Source organism: Sapajus apella, unplaced genomic scaffold, assembly GCF_009761245.1.
Source record: "Sapajus apella isolate SASKATOON/1434 unplaced genomic scaffold, GSC_monkey_1.0 scaffold12, whole genome shotgun sequence".
Classification (NCBI taxonomy): domain Eukaryota; kingdom Metazoa; phylum Chordata; class Mammalia; order Primates; family Cebidae; genus Sapajus; species Sapajus apella.
Genome location: NW_022436952.1, coordinates 30,916,659 through 30,934,745, shown reverse-complemented (window position 1 = coordinate 30,934,745; position 18,087 = coordinate 30,916,659).

The following is an 18,087-nucleotide window of genomic DNA, read 5'->3' as shown; positions in this document are numbered from 1 at the left end:
CTTGACCTCGTGATCCACCCGCCTCGGCCTCCCAAAGTGCTAGGATTACAGGCTTGAGCCACCGCACCCAGCCAATCCCAGCACTTTGGGAGGCTGAGGCGGGTGGATCATGAGGTCAAGAGATCGAGACCATCCTGGTCAACATGGTGAAACCCCGTCTCTACTAAAAAAATACAAAAATTAGCTGGGCGTGGTGGCATGCACCTGTAATCTCAGCTACTCGGGTGGCTGAGGCAGGAGAATTGCTTGAACCCGGGAGGCGGAGGTTGCAGTGAGCCGAGATCGCACCACTGCGCTCCAGCCCGGCGCCTGGAGACAGGGCGAGATTCTGTCTCAAAAAAAAAAAAAAAAAAAATCACTATGGCCTTGAATTTTATATATTTAAAGATATTGGACCTTGATACAAAGAAACCAACTTTTAATTCATCCCATTTATTTAGAGACAGAGTCTCACTCTATCGCCTAGGTTGGAGTACAGCGGCATGATCTCGGCTCACTGCAACCTCCACCTCCCAGGTTCAAGCGATTATCCTGCTTCAGCCCCTCTAGTAGCTGGAATTACAGGTGCGCACCACCACCCCAGGCTAATTTTTGTAACTTTAGTAGAGATGGGGTTTCACCAACTTGGTCAGGCTGGTCTCAAACTCTTGACCTCAGCTGATCCGCCCACCTTGGCCTCCCAAAGTGCTGGGATTATAGGCGTGAGCCACTGTACCTGGCCCTCAATTTTATTTTTACTGAGCACCTATTATGTGCCATGCACTGGGTTAAGCCCTGGCAGGTTCAGAGGGATGGCCCCTAGCTCTAAAGAGCATCTCAAGGCTAGGGCCCTTTCCAGGGAGCCCTCCCTAGGGGCAGCCAGGGGCAGCACGGCTTGCTCTGCCCTATGTGGCTCTGCCTGCTCCCATTCCTGGTGTGTGACAGGGTCAGCTTGCTACAAGAGATCAGCCTAGAGGGTCTCTCTCCTGTCTCTCCCTTACCTTCCACGCTCCACCCCCCTCCTCTGGCAGATTGAAAATGTGCAAGGGGGAATCTGAGAGATTCTGTGCTGTTTGTTTTGGGTTCAATGGAATCTCATTTACACGTGTTAATTGCAACTAATTGGCACTAATTGGATGAACAGGAAACCCTCTGGGAGCACTCATACCTTTAATTTGTAGTAAATATCATTAATTAACATATGCTAATTAGAGCCAATTAACATTGATTAAGGGTTGCCAGCTACTTGGAAAGTACAACTCCTGTGTCCTCCTCCCTTGATTGTCTGAAGTCAGCACAAAATATGATGCATGAAGTCTGAGGGGAGGAGGGGACAGAACATGGCATGGGGTGGGATCTCCCGGTGGAGGGCATCACAGCTCCAGCAGCCCTCACCCAAGCTGGGCACTTAGAGGATGGCAAACGCCCTCACCTTCCGCTGGGCAAAGGGGCCTTTAGGGAAGGGCCCTGGGAGATTAGCACTTCTCAGGGAGCGGGAAGGAGCAGATGGTGGGAGGTTCTGGGTGCTGAGATGTTCTCCCTTTTGCCTGGCGCCTGCATGGTAGACCCAGCCAGGGTGGGTTGAAACAGGACTGGAGGTCAGCCAGTGGGGAGACTGGGGCCACTGAGACCAAACAATGTATGGGACTCCTCCAGAGATGAGGGGAGGTGAGATCCCCACTGCCCATTGACCCAGTACCCTGTGGCATGGGGTGTGTGTCCGTGGCCAATTGGAGTGAGCCTTTCTGGATCCCAGTGACATCTCTCATCACCCAGAAAGGCCACACAAATGCAGGAGGGCATGCCAGGAGGAGTCAGAGGTGCTCTGTGTGTGTGTGTGTGTGTGTGTGTGTGTGTGTGTACCCAATGTCTTGGATGACATGGATGTATGGATGGGGACATCTCCTCTATCTGACACGAGGTCCATAGATGATACAACCACCTCTGACAGACATCTCCTTTGAGAGTTTTGAGATATTTTTTACTGAAGACTAGGATGCTGTTCAAACTTTCCAGGCTATGGGTGTCAGTTAAATTAAAAAACAAAAAACCATTTGCCTGGGAGCCAGAAGGCTTTTAGTTTCTACTTTCAGTTCTGTTACTAACTAGTTATGGTACCACTGGGGTTCATTTTAAAAATGTATAAATTGTTTTATTTTAGTCTAATTACGAAAGAATTAAATGTTTATGGCAGACCTCGCCCCTCCATTGCCTCCTTCTGTGATGGGTTTCTGAGGCCCCACCCTTCCTCTGCTATAGCATTCCCCTTGTCGTTTTGTGTCCAATGGCCGTCTTCATCAACAGGCCGTGAGTTTCCCGAAGACAGGATTTAAGTCTGTCGTGTTCATTGTGCTGTTTTACAGACACTAAAAATATTTGTTGGCTAGGCACCGTGGCTCATGCCTATAATCCTAGCACTTTGGGAGGCTGAGGCAGGAGGACTGCTTGTGTCCAGGACCGAAAGACCAACCTGGGCAACAGAGAGAGACCTTGTCTTTGCAAAAAAAAAAAAAAATTAGCTGGGCTCAGTGGTGCATACTTATGGTCCCAGCTACTCAGGAGGCTGAGGTGGGAGGATCACTTGAACCCAGGAGGTCAAGACTGCAGTGAGCTGAGATCGTGCCACTGCACTCCAGCCTGGGCAATAGTGAGACCTTGTCTTCAAAAAATTAAAAATCAATAAAAATCAAAATATTTGCTGTGCGAATGAATGAATGAACGTGTAAAACGAAAACCATCTGTAATTTCTACCACCGCAGAGAAGAATGATATTTGGCATTTGGGTGTGTGTATATGTACTTGTGTATACATATCAATATCTATAAATAAAACATGTTATATATAAAACACACACACTGCTGTCCCAAAAGGCTTAGTGTAGTTTTTGCTCTAATAACTTCAAAAGTGTAAATGCTACAAACTTTTAAGAACAAAAAAAAATCTAAAACCTTAATCATTTCAATTTCTTATCCACTTAGCATTGTGCTCTCCAGAAAGGCTGCGCTTGTTCATAATTTCCTTAGCATGGGATTCGAATGCAGGCTCCTTGGATTCTGGCCAGCACTGGGCACTGCTGCTCTCTTTGAGCCACTAGGTAAGCCGTTAAGTCCTTTTCCTCATCTGTGGAATGGGGCCAGTGATGTCAACACTACTTAACCCTCCAGGCCTCCCATGTGGGACAGTGGGGGTGATTTTGTGATCCAGAGACAGGAGTGTTTGTTCTTCAAGAGACATGAGTGTTATGGCTCCCAGATTTGAGCTGCTGGCTCTGATGAAAAGAGATGGGGGCCTGGGTGGGCCAGAACTTGGAGAAACCTCACCTCCAAGGGAGCCTCTGTGGGTAGATCCTCATTCACCTAACTCAGAGGAATAGGGCTTCCCTGGAAGGGTTGGGGTTCAGGACAAGGCAAATCACAAGGCTAGAGAAATCCCCCATAGCACCGCGCAGGGTAAAGTGAGTTAAGAGCCTCTGCTGTGGGACAGGCCCTCTTCTAAATTCTTTTTTTGGGACGGAATCTCACTCTCTCTCCAGGCTGGAGTGCAGTGGTGTGATCTCAGTTCACTGCAACCTCTGCCTCCCAGGTTCAAGCCATTCTCCTGCCTCAGCCTCCCAAGTACGTGGGATTACAGGTGCTTGCCACTGCACCTGGCTAATTTTTTGGTAATTTTTAGTAGAGACAGGTTTCACCGTCTTGGCCAGGCTCATCTTGAACTCCTGACCTTGTGATCCACCCGTCTCAGCCTCCTGAAGTGCTGATTGCAGGTGTGAGCTGCCACACCCAGCCTCTAAATTTTTGCATGCATTCGTTCCTTTAATCTTCCCACAACCCAACAATGTTGGTTACTAGTATTACCCCATTTTGCAGACAAGGAAACTGAGGCTCAGACAGGTTAATTAATGTGTCCTAGGTCACACAACCGCCAAGTGGCAGGGCTTCGATGTGAATGTAAGTTTAGAGCCCATGTTGCCTGCTGTGTACTGCCCCCTCCCTTCCACCCACTCTGGCTTCAGGAAGCTGCAGCTTCCGGGGTGGAAGCCCCAAGGCGGGGAGCCCCCTGCCCTGCCAAGGTCCCAGCAGCACTGCTGTCTGAGTCCAAGTGGACCCCCGTTCCCAGCTCCTTCCCCATGGAAATCTGAGGTCTGAGGGAGAGCTGCTGGCGAGGTTCACAGCAGCTTAATTACCAAAGTGATTTTAATTTGTTTTTGTTAATTGAAATCTCATTAAGCAAGTAATTTACTCCAACACAGCTTAGGAGTCCACAGTTCCATGGGTGAGGAGGCTAAAGGGGTTTTTAGAACTTGCCTTCATCTGGGACTGTGCCTCTTACCTGATCCTGTGGCCCGTGTGCCTCTGAGTGTGTGCGCACCTGGGCCTCCCACAGAAGGGCCCTCCCAGGGGGCCAGGGGCACCCTTTCTTCTTCTTTGCCCATGTTCCCCTGCCCCACCACCATAGGGCCCTAGAGCTTCCCTGCCTTGCCCTATTCCCTGGAGTGATGAGAAAAAATGGACCTGAGCTGTCTCTCTGCAGGTGATGTGTGTACCCAGGTGTGCGGCACGTGGTGCAGACACACACAGATACCGTTTAGTTTTTACTTATTTTCGTGCCAAGCACTGTTCTAGGCACCAAAGGTGCTGGGAGAAAAATGGGTCTTCACTTCCTATAGTAAATAGCTCCTTTGCCCCAAAGGGGCCTTAGGGACAGAGTCAGTCCAGGAAAGAGGCAGTTTCTGGACTGGCTTCTCCCCCATGTCAGCCTGTACAAGTGCTGCCCACCTCTCAGGAGCATGTCACAGCCACTTCTCCAGAGCGTTCATTCCCCGTGTCTTCCCAGGAGCACTTCCTTTCTCCTCGCTGTGTTTCCACTGAGTTGTGTTGGTCCTCCCTCTGGATTCATTCTCCTGTGTACCGAAGAGACGTGCTTCTCTTGCTAGCTGGACTGAAGCACCGTGAGGCAGAGACCTTGCTTTATTTATCCAACCTGAGATGCAGAAGACAGAAATTCTTCCACACCTGTGCCTTACAGGGGCTGTTCAACTATTGCACAGCAAATGAATGGATGAGCTGCGGCCTGCCCCTTCCTCAGAATGCAGCTGGAATGACCCTTTTGGGGTGGGGGGGTGGCGGTGCACAACTAAGATTTGTAAACACTGTGTTTTTTAAATTGTGGTAGAATATACATAAAATTTACCATTTTCCACCATTTTGAAGTGTAGTGTACAGTTCAGTGGCATTAAGTACATTCATCTTGTTACACAACCATCACCACCGTCCATCTCCAGAACTTTCTCATCATCCCAAATAGAAACTCTGTACGCATTAAGCAAAACTCCTCATCTTCCCCTCCGCCCCCCAGCTTCTGGCAGCTAGCCTTTTACTTCTTTCTCGATGACTTTAAGTACACTCCTCTTGTACTTCATGGAAGTGGAACCCTGCCACGTTAATCCTTTTGTGTCTAGCTTAGTTCTCTCTCCTTCCTTCCTTCCTTCCTTCCTTCCTTCCTTCCTTCCTTCCTTCCTTCCTTCTCTTCCTTTCTTTCTTTCCTTCCTTCCATCCTTCTTCTTCTTCTTTTTTTTTTTTTTTTTTTTTTAAAAAAGTTTTCCCCTTTTTTCCCCAGGCTGGAGTGCAATACCATGTTCTCAGCTCACAACAACCTCCGCCTCCCAGGTTCAAGCGATTCTCCTGCCTCAGCTTCCCCAGTGGCTGGGATTACAGGCGTGTGCCCAAATGCCGGCTAATTTTTTTGTATTTTTAATAGAGACGGGTTTCTCCATGTTGGGAGGCAGATTTCAAACTCACGACCTCACGTGATCTACCTGCCTCGGCCTCCAAAATTGCTGAGATTACAGGCGTGAGCCACCGCGCCCGGACCAGCTTAGTTCTGAAACGGTACTTTTAAAGGGAGGACTTCTCTGAATTCTGGACTCTGTCAGTTCACCTGCCGCGTGTTCCTGGGTTCCCTTCCATTACTCTTTCAGGTAGCACAGTTCCTTGCCATTGTCTTCCTTCCCCATTTGTCCCAGAGGACACTTGGCTTCTTCTGGGCTGAGGTCCTGGCTTAGATGTGATGGTTCTCAACAGAGTGTTTCACAATGGGGCCACCACAGGCATTTGGGGAGGTTTCTTAAAATTGAGACAGAGTCTTGTTCTGTAGCCCAGGCTGGAGTGCAGTGGCAAGAACACAGCTCACTGCAGCTTTGACCTCCTGGGCTCAAGGGAATCCTCCTGCCTCAGCCTCCTGAGTAGCTGAGACTACAGGTGCACACCACCAGGCCCAGATAATTGTTTTTCAAATTTTTTTTTTTTTTTGTAGAAACGGAGTCTCACCATGTTGCCCAGGCTGGTCTCGAATTCCTGGGCTCAAGCAAGAGGAAGGCCAATTCTTCACTGAACGGGACTGTGTGGGCCATTTAGCATTCCTGGGCCTTGCTTATTCAGTGCCTGTAGCATCCCCCAAATAACTGTGACAACTCGCACATACCCTCCACAGGTTCCACCTTCCCTGGGTGGGGTAGGAGTTTGAAACGAGTGCAATTGCCTGGCACACAGTAGGGCTCAGCGAGCGTGTGTGGAAAGGCTGACTGAAAGCAGGTATAAACCATGCCTCTGACCTGGCTGGTGTTTCTCCAAGATGTGCACATATGCACGTGTGGCTGTGGCACGCGCCGCTCCTCTGGCCTGTGCCCTGGGTGTACTGTGCCTGCTGAGGATTCTGAGCCCTGCTGGAGGCTAGGCCCTGCTTCCCTGGAGTTCTCTCTGCATTGGGTGTCTGCATTTTTTGTCTCCCCTCGTGGCCCCTGGCTGCCTCCTCCCCTTGCCCCTGCCTATGGCCACTTGGTGGATTTCCAGGCCTGACATTTCGAACATGCAATGCCATATGTATTGCTACTCTCAGGTAATTATCACGTAAAATTAAGCTAGTCTTGTACATGAAACCAGCAATTAGCCAGGGATTGAAGGTCAGGGAGAGCTCATTTATAGAGTCGCTAACAAAATGTTAAGTGGAAGCGTGTGTCAGATGGGCCAGGAGGCTGGATTAGCTGGGGTCGCAGCGGTGGGACTGGAGAGCTGGTGGAGACTCCTAGCTCTGTAGTGCTGGGCACAGCAGGAGGAGCTGGGGATTTATGGCTCACACTTTTCTCTTCCAGCTCTCAATCTGGGGCATGGCTTTGAAGAGAAGGTTGCTAAGCCTCCTCAACCCCGATGCACACAAATGCCGTTTCCCCCCTCATCTGGAAACCTGGTGGGTCCTGGCCAAACGCCTGTATGTCAGTTCCACCTCCCACTTGGCTGCCTACCATGTCAACATTTTCCTCTCAAGCCTTTCAGATCTGCTTCGGGCACCTGAAGACAGAGTGAATCATCTTTCAAGAGTCAGACACTTAGCACATGCCCTTCCCTCTGCTTAGAATGCTTTTCCCTCTCTCCCAACTGCCTTTTATTATCAGCCTGGAAAATATTTATTTCTGTTCCTAAAATCTCAGATATCACTTCTCCAGGAGCTTTCCCAGACCCCTCACTTTATTCCAGAAGGAGCTACCACCACTTTTGCCTGGCGAGTACGTTTTCACGGTTACACTTATACGCTACAGCAATTTATTGGTGATTTGTCTGTCTCCCTTACTCAACAGTGAATTATTCACCTATCCCTGGAAACCTGGAACTGCTCAATAAATGTTTGTGGCATGAATATACATATTATGCTCTTCTGCCCTTCGTTTTTTTACATACCTTCAAGGCCTTGCTCGGTCATCACCTCCTTTTTCCTGGCTTCCCTTCCCTGGTAGAGTTAATCATGCCTTCTGCGTTCCCATGGCACTTTGTATGTGATTTCATTAAAAACTTGCCTGCTGAAAAACCGAAGACAGCAGCTTGATATAAAAGAAAAAAAGAGAAAAAAAACTTGCCAAATTGCCTCATATTTCCTTATCAGTCTATCTGGGGCTACCACGTTGCACAACTCCGGGACACAATTCACATTAAATCAAGCAATGCAGAGATGGCAGCTGTACTTGCCCACTAGGCAGTGAAATTCTGCAGAGCAAAGACCCCGTGACTTTACAAATATCCTGTATGCTATTTTCCAGAAAAATATGCTTTTCTGGACCACATTAGTGTCCATTCAGAATAGGTATGCAATAAATATGCAATGAACATATGTTTAATTATTGAACAGGGACAGGAGGTTCAGTGGAGAGAGCTTTAGAATTGGAGTCTGGGGAAGTGGGTTCTAGTTCTAGACTGCTGTGCAGCCTTAGGTGAACCACTCAACCTCCCTGGTCCTCACCCTTTAAAATCGAGTCATATATGCCTAAAGTGTCTAGGACAAAGTAGGTGCTCAATGCATGTCAGTTTCCCCCTTTTCTTCATCTGTAAAATGAGGAAATTTAATATTCCTTGTGTTTTTGTAGAATGAGGAGCTTTCTCAGGTTTGGAAGGAGTTTTGAAAGGCATCTTGGCATCTTTGAAAGGTGGTCTCCAGTTCCAGCTTGTGCATCTCTAGTGATGAACTGCTTCTTCACAAAACAGGCTATTCCACCTTCAGACAGCTCTGCCTTGAAAAGAGCCCCATTGTCTGACTCTTGGCTTCCCAGAATCTCCACCATAGGGACCAGTTTTGTGTCATGAGGCTAGTCCCATTGCCTCAGATGATATTCACAGACAGCGATCTGCTCTAGGCTCAAAGGTGCCAGTTCTGTTGCCATTCCTTACGTGACTTGATTGAAAACCCAGTCACCCTCTTGGTTACCCTCCTCTGAGCTTGCTCCCCTTTGTCCAAAGACCTCTTAAGATGGAGCTCCAGAAAAGGATAGGACTCTCATCTTCCTTTTCTAGAATGTTTGCCTTTTTTTTTTTTTTTTGAGATGGAGTTTTGCTCTCGTCACCTAGGCTGGAGTGCAATGGCACAAACCTGGCTCACCACAACTTCCACCCGCTGGGTTCAAGCGGTTCTCCTGCCTCAGCCTCCCTGGTAGCTGGGACTACAGGCATGCGTCACTATGCTCAGTTAATTTTATATTTTTAGTAGAGACAGGGTTTCACCATGTTGGCCAGGATGGTCTCAAACTCCTGACCTCAGATGATTCGCCTGCCTCAGCCTCCCAAAGTCTGGGATTACAGGTGTGAGCCACTGCACCTGGCCAGAACATGTGCTATGGGCTTTTATTAATGGAACCCAAGATTACGTTGTTGGGATTGATCTATCTATCTATCTACCTATCTATCTATCTATCTGTCTATCTATCTATATGTAGGGTGTTTTTTTTTTTTGTTTTTTGTTTTTTTCTTGAGATGGAGTTTCGCTCTTGTTACCCAGGCTGGAGTGCAATGGCGCGATCTCGGCTCACCGCAACCTCCGCCTCCTGGGTTCAGGCAATTCTCCTGCCTCACCCTCCTGAGTAGCTGGGATTACAGGCACACGCCACCGTGCCCAGCTGAATTTTTATATTTTTTTAGTAGAGACGGGGTTTCACCATGTTGACCAGGATGGTCTCGATCTCTTGACCTCGTGATCCACCTGCCTCGGCCTCCCAAAGTGCTGGGATTACAGGCGTGAGCCACCACGCCCGGCCTAGGTTTTTTTTTTTTGTTTTTTTTTTTTTGAGACTGAGTCTTGCTCTGTTGCCCAGGCTGGAGTGCAGTGGCATGATCTGGGCACACTGCAACCTCCACCTCACAGGCTCAAGTGATTCTCCTGCCTTAGTCTCAAGTAGCTGGGATAACAGGACCGTGCCACCATGCCTGGCTAATTTTTATATTTTTAGTAGAGGAGTTTTGCCTTATTGGTCAGGCTGGTCTCGAACTCATGACCTCAAGTGATCTGCCCACTTCAGCCTCCCAGTGCGATTACAGATGTGAGCCATCGCACTGGCCTATATCTCTTTCAATCCTAACAAACATTGCACCATAGGGAGGCAAAGTTGCATATGAGCAGAATTCCTTTTAAATTTTATTTTGCATTTTACAAGTCTGCATTAAAAAAAAAAAACCATCATATGCAGTGTCTAAAAACAAATGACAAACAGGGGGTAAATATTTGTGACTCATACTACAGGCAAAGAGCTAATTTTTTTTTTTTTTTTTTTTAGATGGAGTCTTGCTCTGTCACCAGAGCTGGAGTGTAGTGACATGATCTTGGCTCACTGCAACCTCCACCTCCCAGGTTCAAGCAATTCTTCTGCCTTACCCTCCCAAGCAGCTGGGACTACAGGCATGTGCCACCATGCTCAGTTTTTTGTTTTTTGTTTTTTTTTTTGTATTTTCAGTAGAGATGGGGTTTCACTATGTTGACTGGGATGGTCTTGATCTCTTGACCTTGTGATCCGCCTGCCTTGGCCTCCCAAAGTGCTGGAATTACAGTAGTGAGCCACTGCTCCTGGCAAGCTAATTTCTTTAATAAGAAAAAAAAATCCACAGCTCAGTGTGAAATGTGTCCACAATCTAATAAAAATATGAGCCAAGATACCAGAAAGTTGACGGGAAAGGGCCTGAAGTTGCTTTGTTTGTTTGAGACAGAGTCTTGCTCTGTCTCCCAGGTTGGAGTGCAGTGGCATGATCATGGCCAACTGCAGTCGGTGATTCTCCTGTGTCAGCCTCCACAGGTGACTACAGGTGCACACCACTATGCCCGGCTAATTTTTGTTTTTTTTTTTTTTGTAGAGATGGGGGCTCCCTAAGTTTTCCAGGCTGGTTTCAAACTCCTGGGCTCCATCGATCCTTCCACCAGAGATTACAGGCATGAGCCACTATGCCCAGCCTTGAAATTCCTCTCAAATATATGAGAAGATGCTTAACCTCACTCATCGTAAGAGTAATGCAAATTAAAATTACAGTTGTTTTTCACCTGTCACATTGGCAAAGATAAAAATATTTGATAACATTTTGTTGGTAAAAGTGTGGGAAAATTAGGCATTCTCATACATTGCAAGGGTAAATTGGTAGAATCTGTCTTGGCGGGATGGGGATTTCGCTTTATCTACTCAATTTTAAAAATGCATGGATGCTTTGATTCGGCTGTTCCACCCCTAGGAATGTATCCTGAAGATGTACTCACACGTGCACACTAGAAGTCACGTTCCACGAGGGCAGGGACTTCTGCCTGTTTTGTTCACTGTTCTATCTCCAGCACGTAGACTGCTGCCCAGCACATGGTAGGTGCTCAATAAATGTCTGAATGAATGACAAGCAAAATGACAAGATTTTTTATTGCAACATTTTTAGAAAGAGCAAAAAAGCAGAAATAATGTAAATGTCTAATTATTATGGAGTAGTATACTGCTGTTAAAAAGACCAAGGAAGCCCTCCATGTACTGATGTGTAAGGGTCTCCAAGGTATATTACATGAGAAAACCAAGGTGCAGAAAAATGTATGTAATAACAATGCAGCTGGATATTTGTTTGTAGAAACACAGAATGTCTCTGGAAGGAAGCTCTCAAACTGGCCACTATGCTTTCTTTTAGACACAAGGCACTGAGGGCCTGGGATATGGGGTGAGAGGCAGCTTAATTTTGCAGCATATTTGCATATATATTTATATAATTTTTTTTATTTGAGACGGAGTTTTGCTCTTGTTGCCCAGGCTGGAGTGCAATGGCACAATCTTGGCTTACTGCAGCCTCCGCCTCCTGGGTTCAAGTGATTCTTCTGCCTCAGCCTTCTGAGTAGCTGCGGTTACAGGTACCTACCTAATTTTTTGTATTTTCAGTAGAGACGGGTTTTTACCATGTTGGCCAGGCTGGTCTCGAACTCTTGACCTCAGGCGATCTGCCCACCTTGGCTTCCCAAAGTGCTAGGATTACAGGCGTGAGTCACTGCACCCAGCCATTTGCTTATATTTCATTTGGATTTTAGATACCGTGAATGTATTATTTATTTTTGAGGCAGAGTCTCTGTTGCCCAGACTGGAGTGCAGTGGCATGATCTGATCTCACTGCAAATTCCGCCTCCTGGATTCAAGCGATTGTCCTGCCTCAGCCTCCCAAGTAGCTAGAACTAGAGGCTCACACCACCACGCCTGACTAATTTTTGTATTTTTAGTAGAGACAAGGTTTTACCATGTTGACCAGGCTGGTCTCAAACTCCTAACCTCACTCAGTTGATCCGCCTGTCTTGGCCTCCCAAAGTGTTGGGATTACAGGTGTGAGCCACCACACCCAGTCATATTTAAATAAATAAATACAATTCAGAGTTTTAAAATAGCTGGGCTCAGGAATTAATCCTTTGCTTTTGAGCTGTACATTTGTGTACATGTGTGTCTGTACATATTTTTTTGGGTCAGGGTCTTACTCTATCACCCAGGTGGGAGTGCAATGACATGATCACAGCTCACTGGAGCCTCGACCTCCTGGGCTCAAGCGATCCTCATTTTTTGGAGATAAGGTCTCACTGCGTTGCCCGTGCTGGTATCAAACTGGGCTTCATCAATCCACTCACCGCAGCCTCCAAAAGTGCTGGAATTATAGGTGTGACCAGTGTGTCCGCCACGTCTGCGCATTTCTAAGGATGTACATGTATGTGTATATGTATGTGTGCATGCATGTATATTTCTAATCTATTACTTTGTTCACAACTACAGATTAGACTAAATAAAACAGGTCCCAAGGACTTCCCCTGTTCAACAATCTTTGATGGCTCCCTCTTTTTTTTTTTTTTTTTTTTTTTTTTGGGACGGAGTTTCACTCTTGTTACCCAGGCTGGAGTGCAATGGCGCGATCTCGGCTCACCGCAACCTCCGCCTCCTGGGTTCAGGCAATTCTCCTGCCTCAGCCTCCTGAGTAGCTGGGATTACAGGCACGCGCCACCATGCCCAGCTAATTTTTTGTAGTTTTTAGTAGAGACGGGGTTTCACCATGTTGACCAGGATGGTCTCGATCTCTTGACCTCGTGATCCACCCGCCTCGGCCTCCCAAAGTGCTGGGATTACAAGCGTGAGCCACCGCGCCCAGCCGGCTCCCTCTTATCTATAAAGTCCAAACTCTTTGTCCTGCATGTCAAGATCTTCTGTCATCTGACCCTAACCTACCTCTCACCACTCCCTTCACAGTTCTGCCACAGACAAATGGAGCTACTTGCTTTTCCTATGTCCACCTGCCAATATCCCCTCCTATGTCTTGAACTGTGCTCTTTAGAAACTATGTCTTTAAAACGGTGCTCTTTCATTACTGCATCAAATCATACCCACTCTTCAAGACCCATCAGGAGCCTCTTTCTCCAGGAGGGCTACCTTGATGTCCCCAGTCGAAAGCAGACTCTCATTTTTCACCTGCATTTCTCTTACGGCATTCAGGATTTTTCGCCTTGTGATGAAAGCTATTTCCACATCTGATAACAGTTCTCCTAAGCCATTGGAAGAAAGGCAGAGTCCAAGCTTGATTCCTGTCTGCATTGTCCTCAGAGCCCAATAAATGCCAAGCACATAGTAGGTGCTTGAGAAATGCTGAAGGAATGGATATGCCTGTATCTAGGTGGCGGTGATGAGTCTGTCTGGTCTTTGTATAGTCTGAGCCATCACTGTCATGTTTGTCACCGCTGGGGAAAAGCCTTTTTCATACCTCGCTGCACCTGGCCCTGTGTGGGGCCTTCTGGAGGGCAGCTCAGCGTGAGCCACTGCAGCCCCTCCACACCCACCAGCCTGGCCACAGAAGAGGGGGCCCAGACGTGACCAGACGGTGAGGCAGCCGCATTCCAGACGGATGAGGCATGCCTCGGAGGTCACATGTCTGACTCACCAACCCACCTGCAGGCACTCAAGCTTTACTGACCCTTGAGCTGCCCTGGGGTTCGAATCCTCACTCTCCCTGTGAGTCTGCGCAAATGGCAACTCGCTCAGTCTCAGGGTTCTCGTCTGTAAAATGGGGACAGCAAGCCCTGCCTCATGGCTTCGGTGAGGTGTGGAGAGGCTGTCTGGGTAGAGCCTTGCTGAGGGACTAGCATCTGGCAGGTTTTCAGAGGTTGACATGCAGGAAGCCACATCAGCCCGAGCTAAACCTAGAAAGGTAAACGGATTGCCAAAAACCCCATATGCCAAGCAGCGCTTTCATACAAAGCCAAATGGATTTCTTTTGGCTCATCCATTGTTTGGGATTATTTTGCCACAGTGAATGCTCTGTGGGTGAGCACTGAAGACCCACCCAGGGTGTGGTACGGATGGTGGCCTCACATGTGCGAATGGACCCATGTGCATGTACACAGACACACGGATGTGTACACTTGTTCTGTATGGGTGTGTACATACATTCACGTCGGTGGACTCCGCGGCAGTCGTGCCCGTGTGTCTGTGTGTCCATGTGTTTGCTCCCGGCCACTCATGTCCTGGTTGCTGGCTTGGACGCCCAGGCAGACTGGGACACGCCACCAGAAGGAATAAAGGCTGGTTGGAGAAATGCTGAGAAAAGATGGGTAAGAAGGAAACAAATGCTGAAACACTCAACATGTGGGTGAGGGGGGTGAAGGACAGGAGAGTGTGGTGGCTGAGACAGTGACCTGTGAACCTCTCCTAGGTTCAAATTCTCTTCCTGCTGATTCCCAGCTTGTCGCTGGGACAGGTCACTCAACCCCTCTCTACCTCAGTTTCTCATCTATGAAATGGGGATTAGAACAACAGCACCTACGAAGTAAGACTGTTGGGACGAGTCAATGAGTGAATACCCGTGAAGTGCTCAGTGGGGCCTGGCGCCAAGCAAGTGCTTGCTTCAAAAACCCTCCTGGAGGGCAGTGGCCTCTGCAGACCTGTCCTCTCTTTCCTCTTCCTCCCCTCTGAGTTGAGGCCTCCTAGCGTCTTTCCCGCCTCTCCCTCCCTCTCCCCTCCATCACTCCCCAGCCCCCCGACAACGTCCTGGTCTTTGCCAGAGCCAGGCTGGGAGCAGGCAGCATGTGCCACTGGCAGGGAAGGAAAGCCAGCATGGAGCAGGAGGAGGTGGAGACGCTGGCTCCGAAATGTTGCTTCTTTTTTTTCCTCCCTGTTTCCCAGCCATGCTCCCAGAGGCAGGAGGTTTGGGGGACAGTGGGAGGGCTCCAAAGAACAGACAATCCCAGCCATTCCCCAGCGGGCTGCAGGTCAGGCCCCTCCTTGCTCCATCTGCCTCTGCCACAGCCTGTGCCATCCGGTTTGCCAGCCCAGCCCAGCCCAGCAGGCTGGGACCCCAGGCCATGCCAGCTCTGGCCCCGCTGGGGGTGGGAGCGGGCCACGGCCTGGGGTCCTTGAGGGGTTCTCTTGCTTTGTTTTATTTTTCTTTATCTCTTCTTTGCTTTCTGAGCTCTGGTCTTTCCCAGCCCTCACGGCTCTGACTCTGTCCTGCGCCAGCCTCGCTAGCTGTCTCACCCGTCCCTGCATCTCTGCCACCACCTGCCCCGGGTCTTCTGCCAGCTCTGGGCTCAGGGAGTATCAGGCCCTGTCAGCCTCAGCTCCTGCACACACCCCTCTCCGCCCCCTGGGCTGAAGGCTGGCAGCTCCAGCATCTGGAGGGGATGGCTCTCTGCTCTGGCTGCCCTGGGCCGAGGGTCCTCCTCCTTGTTCCCCAGCCCATCTTCCCCTGCTCCCCTCTCCCCAGTGATTAGAGTCTTCTTCCCACCCCTCTGCATCCTCCCAGCCCAGGACAGCTTGCTGCCCTCCAGGCCTTGGCGGGAGGCTCACAATGAAGCTACCACCCCCACAGACTGGGAGGTGGAGAATCACCATGGCAACCAAGGAAGCCTCCCCTTCCTTCCCCTCCCCTTCTTCTCCCAGCTTCACAGAAGGGGCTAGAGGTCTGGGGGGGGGGGGGGGGGGAGTTCAAGCCCTTGGGGATACAGGATGGAGAATGACAGAGGGACAGGAGTAGCTGATGGGACATTTGTGAGAGAAAATGGGCCAGTCATGAGACCATAATTCTTGAGGAACTGGGTCCCACTGATTATGTGACTAGTGTGGTCCCAGCCACCGCTGAGTTCCTATGGCTCTGGCTCATCTGGGCTCCTTGTTAAATGCAGAGCTTCAGGCCCCATCCTAGACCTACTGAATTCCATCTTCTCACTTGGGTCCTACAGACCTATACTTTTTTTTTTTTTTTTGAGACGGATTTTTGCTCTTGTTACCCAGGCTGGAGTGCGATGGCGCGATCTCGGCTCACCGCAACCTCTGCCTCCTGGGTTCAGGCAATTCTCCTGCCTCAGCCTCCTGAGTAGCTGGGATTACAGGCACGCACCACCATGCCCAGCTAATTTTTGTATTTTTAGTAGAGACGGGGTTTCACCATGTTGACCAGGATGGTCTTGTGGTCTCGATCTCTTGACCTAGTGATCCACCCGCCTCAGCCTCCCAAAGTGCTGGGCAGACCTATACTTTAGATTCTCTCTAGGTAATTTCTATATGTACTAAAGTTGAAGACCCACCAACAGGCCTGTGTTTAAATCCTGGCTTGGTCACACAAGATCAGGGGGTGAGTCTTGTGTTGTTCCAAGGCTCAGTTTTCACTTCTGTAAAATGGGATGATAGTACCAGCTCCCTAGGGTGTTGTGAGAATTGGCGCTCGCAGGTAACTCTGCACAGAGGTTGACGGCCTCTGCTTTCTGCTCTAGGCTCTGCCATCTCCCGGAGACTAGCAGGGTCTGTGGGGGAACATGACCCCCTCCCTCCATGCCTGCCATGGCCCGAGTCTTCTGTGCCATCATGTGTTACAAGACACTGAGAATTCTGGACACTGGAGAAACATGAAATCATTAAAGCAAAACAGTAAATAAAAGCCAAAAAGTTATTACAGAGCTGACAGTGCACAACACCATCCTGCAAAGCAAATATGAATTATTTCAGAACATTTTACAGTGAAAAATCCTCTCTTCCTGCCCAGCCTTGTGACCCATTCACTTCTCTTTCCACCCCTCACGCCTGTGTGGAGAGTGGCCTGACCAGGCGGGCCCTACCCAACCCAGGGCTCCCAGGGCATCGGGATGGAAGTCAGCCCCCTGCTTCTTTGGCCTGAGTGCCTTTTGGTTTGCTCAGAGCATCTCCTGGTTCCTTGTCGGTCCCCAGGATCAGTGAGCAAGCATTACCGGGAGCCTTTCCTATTCTTAACGTTGTGTATTGCTTCACGGTGTCCCCAGAACCCTCCCTACGGCTCTGGGAAGATGGTCTGTATTCTTCCCATTTTACAGATGGGAAACAAGTTCAGAAGGTTTCAGTGACAAGCCCAGGGTCTGATAAGTGGCAGAGCTGAGACTCAAACCTGCTCTCTCCAAGTTTAAATGAGATTAAATAAGACAATGTATGCAGAGTACTTGCCCAGAATACTCTAAAAGCTATTATTATTATTACTATTGAGATGAAGTCTCCTCTGTCACCCAGGCTGGAGTGCAGTGGCGCCATCTCAGCTCACTGCCACCTCTGCCTCCCAGGTTCAAGCAATTTTCCTGCCTCAGCCTGCCGAGTAGCTGGGATTATAGGCATGTGCCACTAAGCCCAGCTAATTTTTATAGAGATGGGGTTTCACCATGTTGGCCAGGTTGGTCTTGAACATCTGACCTCAACTGATCTGCCCACCTTGGCTCCCAAAATGTTAGGATTACAGGCACGAGCCACTGCGCCTGGTCTATTATTATTATTATATTCAAAGACTCACCCAGGGGCTGCCCTGCTATCCAGCATTGGGATAGGACTGCTGTGGTCATCTGTCATCTTTGATGCTCAGCGTCCCACTCCTTCCCATTTCACTGGATGAGCTGTCAATCACTGTACCATGCCCTCTCATGGCCTCTAGCATGGACATGAGATCCAGAAATTTAGGATTGCCCAATCATAGTGCCCATTTTTCTAAGCACAGGGACTGAACCTGAGCTGGAACCACTGGAAAAAACCTTTAGCTGGGATTTTACATACAGAGGCAAGTTTTCCCTCTTTCTATCTTACCATTTCCATGAGGTCATGCCATTCGTCCCCACTCATCCTCCTTGCTCCAGATGGAGGAAACTCATCAGGAGGACAGGGTGTAACCACACAGAGACAGACACAGAGTTGTAAGATTTGGCGATTTTGCTTGAGTGCCTGGATCTAGCTGCACCTGAAGTCAACCGCACCTGCATTTCCCAGTTACACAGGCCAATACTCTCCTTTTGGATGAAACTAGATTAAGTTGGACT